We start from the raw sequence: 5,429 nt of genomic DNA, 5'->3' as shown, positions 1-5,429 counted from the left end.
TAAGCTGTGGGGAAGCTTTAAAGATGGTGTCCTCTTAAGTTAAGCGTTAGTACATAATTTTAGCATGTTCTTTATGTCGATTGTCTACAAGCCATGTGAAGCACTTGGATTTTAATTGGTTGGCTATAACTATGGCAACTATATGTCCTAGATTTCTTGGGTGATCCTGATTTCAAGGACTGGTTTAATTGTCTTTATAAGTATACAAATAATAGTCAGAGCTTGTGCTCCACAATTTTTAGCTCAGAAATATAATTGTTATATCTGTATCCTATTTCAGCATGGGTCAGAGCATCTGAGTGCTCTATTGTGTAGCTGAAATGCTACTCGGGAGAGCTGGAGAGAGAGCTTATATATTGAACAATATTTTTCTAGCTGGGGGCCAGGAACAGGTCTCTTCTCCCTGGTACCTCATCATGGTATGCCATGTCTTTCTGTTGTTACACTCCCTACCCCCACTTTCCCACATCTTCCTATACCCCAACTAGTATATTAAGGACAGCAATGTTGGATGTTGGTCTATTACAGATATCCTAGATTCTGCTTCTGCAGCATTATGTTTTAAGTTAGAATTCAAAAATAAAAATATATAGGGAAAACTTTCTTTATCCTTCAAAATTTTTGTGGAATTTTGGTTTTTAAAAATGCTTGAAAGTGTAGGTGGATAGCATTTGAAGGCCAGGATATTAAGGATGATTGAAATTTCACATCCAAAGCATTTAGATGCTTGTGCACTAATTCCAAGATTTTGACAAAGTGGGAAAGTAAGAAATTAGTTGGAATAGAAGAGTGGGAATGTGATGTGATATTGCTGGATATCTAACAAAGAATTGTGAAGACATAAAAGCTGTTTAGAACTAAAGCAAGTTGGAAGGCCAGCTCTTCCCAGGTATGGGGTTAGGGGACACCCCATGCCGGATGGCATTCTCCCTAGCTTGGGGGGTGCTGGGAGGCTTGGCAGGCCTCCAGCCGTTCCCCTTTTTCCCCCTGGACTTTAGGCCTGGCCTGAGTGGCCTGCTGTGGGTCCCAGGTGGACTCCATTAGTGGTCTCCAGGCTCCCCCCCAGTCTACACTAGGGAGGAGGAGTAAAGGGAGGGGCCGGGCAGATAGCTAGTTCCGGTGCCTTGATCCTGGAGGCCAGCTCTTCCCAGGTATGGGGTTAGGGGACACCCTATGCAAGAGGCATTCTCCCTAGCTTGGGGGGTGCTGGGAGGCTTGGCAGGCCTCCAGCCATTCCCCTATTTCCCCCTTCCCCACTCCAGGCCTTCCCTGGTTGCCAGCCCAGGTGGACTCTATCGTGGTCCTCAGGCTTTCACCCTTTCTCTCCCAACACTAAGGGGGAAACACATGGGGTGAATGGCGTGCCGATGCAGCACTGGTGTATGTCGGGTCATTACGTTGTGGCATTGACTGGTATTTTTTTTTCTTCTTCTCATTGGTCTCCATTTAAAAAACCGCACGGGGGCTAGTGCCCTCGTGCGTACCATATATCTTTAAAATAAAAATGAGAGGACTGACTCTCAGTTTGGGAAGAGACCAATTCGAGTGGGGGGTACCATATATTTTCAAAATAAAAATGAGAGGATGGACTCTCAGGCTTGGAAGAGGCCAGTACTCTTTTCCTACTTGTTTACTCTCAGCGGTCTCTTGGCCTCTTCCTTCTTTCATTGTGTAACTGTGGTTGCTACCATACTAGGTTTCTGATTAGTTCCCATGAACGGTGACAATTGAGTCCACTGTCTTAAGTTAGATTGTTTATTTCCCCACTTTTTATTTTTTCTCCTCTTTGTGAACTGTTCAATAAGGTATTTTGGTGAAAGAGTCCTTCTCTATCTTTCCTTCCCTTTGTTAAATAAGGAAGTTTGTAGAAGTGTCCCTCCATTTAATGTTTATATAAGAACCAAGTCAATTGGATTTTTGAACTTGTTCTAGCATCCCCATAGGCACCAATCTCACTGTGAATTGTTCAATAAGGAATTTTGGTGATAGAGTCCCTCAGTTTAATTCTTATGTTTGAACCAGGTCACGGAGATTGTTGAACGTGTTCTTGCGGCCCCCTTATGCACTGATAATGCCAGATGGCATTATTCCTTGTTTGCATGGGCACATTAAAATGGAAAATAAAAAAAGAAAAGAACTAAAGCAAGTTAACACTTGCTTTTGTATTGGCCACCCTCTAGTTGATTCCTGACATCACATTTGATTCCCTGAGCATGGCCAGGATTGATCTATAAGTGTAAAACCAAGAGAAAGATCTGAGCTCTACAGGGTATAAACAAGCCACCACCACCCCCAAATTCCTACCAAAACCCAAACTATGCCTTAGTTCAGTACTCTCCTCTCTACATCAAAGCAAACTGTAGAAAAACAAAAACTAAACAAGAGAAAGGGCCAGAGAAATAGTACATGGATAGGTGAGATGCTTGCCATACAAATGACTAACCTGAATTGATCCCTTGCACCACAAATGATCTCCTGAACACCACCAGAGGATCCCTGAGCACACAAACAGAAGTAAGCCATGAGCACTACTAGTTGTGGTTGAAAACAGAGTAAACTGTAGACATTGATGCTTTGTGTTGTCTTGGTATGTTTGACACCTATTGTGGTGTCCAGGATATGGAGCTAAGCAGGGATCATGCTAGGCCTCATGTGGGCCAAGCAGGCAGGCCTTTAACTTCTGAGCTACTTTTCTGGACTTAATGGCCAACATTTTTTTTAACATGCTAGTGCCTTGAGCAGAAAATAAAGAAAGATATAGTATGATGTATAATTGTAGAAATTTAGGTACAACTTGTGATTAGGAAGTTTCTCTGGGAGCCTATGTGTATGTGTGATCCAGAACCTAAAAAAATATGAACTTGCTGGAACTTGTGAAGATTAGGAGTCTTGGTAAGAATAGCCATCATGGGGGCGGAGAGATAGCACAGCGGTAAGGCGTTTGCTTTGCACACAGCCAACCCAGGAAGGACAATAGTTTGAATCCCAGCATCCTATATGGTCCCCTGAGCCTGCCAGGAGTAATTTCTGAACGCAGAGCCAGGAGTAACCCTCTGTGCGCCGCCGGTTGTGACCCAAAATCCAAAACCAAACAAACAAAATTTTACCAAAAAAAAAAAAAATAGCCATCATGAAAACTGCAGTTAGAAGGTCTTTCAGATTCATGGGCAGACCACAATTGGTATGACTCACAAATCTAAAAAATCTTACCAGGGAAATAGTCCAGTGGCTAAGGTATTTACAGAGAAGACCCTATTTCAAACCCCAGCACAGTCTATGGTTCTGTGATCCTCACTAAGAAAGATCCCTGAGTACAGAGCAGGAGTAAGTCCTGAGTATGATCAAGTGTGACCCACAAGCCAACCAACCAATCACAAGAAGAATCTTGGGAATGTTAGTAAGCTTCTGGAATTGTGTGGCTTCACTATATGGCTCTGTTGTTTGATATTATTTTTTATTTCTTGAGCCACACCCTAGGGATGCTCAGGGCTTACTCCTAGATCTATGTTCAGAGATATGATGGAGCTTGGGTAACAATGAGGATCTCCTGTACTAAACCAGGATTGGCTGCATACAAGCCAAGCACTTTATTTACTATACTGTCACTCAATGCTTCTCAATTATATTCCGTTATGCCCCCCTAGGAAGAAGAAAAAAATCTTTCACTCCCCTGTGTGCGTGACTGTAAATAGTATCTTTATTAAAAAAAACTTTAACCTGCAAGACAAAAATATATAAAATAATTTGAGCTGATTTTTTAATCAGAGGTGATATCTGGATGAATGGCTACAATGAGCACGTTTTGCAATGCATAGCTTTTTGAAGCGGGTTTGAAGCAGGACACAGCAACTCTCAGCTCCAGAGACATACAGAGACATTAGCTTGTTATGACAGTGTTTGCTGAGGTCAAACGCGCCCTCCTTTATGGAGCCTTCCTGCCCACCCTGGGGGGGTCACCCCACTGTTTGAGAAGCACTGCTCTAACCCTTGATTTATTATTTTTGGACTTAATAAGTACTGAGATTTAGAAATTTAGTTTACATCCACCTGTTGATCTTGTATCCTTATATCTCATTGATTCCTTAAAAGATTATTCTAATAAGTGTTTAGTGGATTTCCTGGACTTTTCATATTTGTAAGATAATCTGTGAATAGAGATCATGGTACTTCTTTTCCAATTTGGATGACTGTTATCCTTTTTTACAGTTTCCATTTCTACCTAGTTTTAGTTTTATCTGATTCCTCTTTTTTGCTGATTCAGTAGCATATAGCTTCTCTTTTTGTTGTCTTTTGGTTTGTTTTGAAATTCCAAATTTAAATTTGAGAAAGCAATAGAAAGTGAGAAGGGAAAAATGATTCAAATAGTCCAAGTACTATTTGTATTTTTATTTTTTTTGTGTTATACTCAAGGGTAATTTTATGTGGGCTTCTCCTGCCTCATTACTGGTGGGGTGGGGTGTCCACGAGGTGCTGAGGATCAAACAAAGCTTCCAGAAAATGCCTGTGCTCCAGTCCTTTGAGCTATCTTCCTGGCTCTTAGTTATTATTTTTGTTTAGGCTAACCTTTACATGTTAGCTTGCAGGTGGTCCAGCTAATGCATACTGCCTTTAAGCTGCTTTGTAAGAGAGATGGGTGGCATAGGAAGGGAGAGAATGTGAGAGGGAAAGAATTAAGGAGGGAGAGAGAGAGAGAGAGAGTATGGAAGGAGAGAGAGAGGGAGAGAGAGGAGAAAGCAGTAATATCAGTTTCTTGATCAATAACAAAATTTTTTAGAAGAGACTGCAGACATAGCCTGACCTTGAAATTGATATGGATAGAGCAATATTGTTATAGTAGGCATTTTTTTCCAAGAGCAAGGTATGCTTTCCTTTTAATCCAGAAGGTTTCTTTATAAAATTGATTGTAATGGATTATGAGTTCTAGAGTATTTTTAGATTGCCATACAAAACTACTTACGTGGTTTTATATCATTAAACGTGCAGGCACTCTACTGTCTTTTCCAGCCAAGCTGTCACCATTCTTATTATGTTGGAAAAACTCACTAAATACTATAATGAAACAAATATATTCAAGATAACTAGTGTTTCCTTTATCTCTCCTAGAAACCCTTTTCTTTTTAGAATTTTTTTGGTGAGAATTTTTGGACCTTTGTTTCATCTAGAAACTTCAATTATGATATATATTGGGGATATAAATGAGGAGTATGTATTTATGAGGTAGGGCCTCAAACAAATATTTCAAACAAATATGAAAAATATATTTTCTGGAAATTTTAGCTCTTACTATAATCATTTCAACATATTACACAATTTAAGAACAAGTAGACAGAGTAAAATGTAGTTTTTAAACTGCAAAGTGATATAGTGTAATTTGGATACAAGTAAGTAGAAAAAGAAAAAAAGACAACTTGTAATCAGTTGAATGACAT

This window comes from Suncus etruscus, chromosome 1 (genome assembly GCF_024139225.1).
Source record: "Suncus etruscus isolate mSunEtr1 chromosome 1, mSunEtr1.pri.cur, whole genome shotgun sequence".
NCBI lineage: Eukaryota > Metazoa > Chordata > Mammalia > Eulipotyphla > Soricidae > Suncus > Suncus etruscus.
This window is presented reverse-complemented; position numbering follows the sequence as displayed.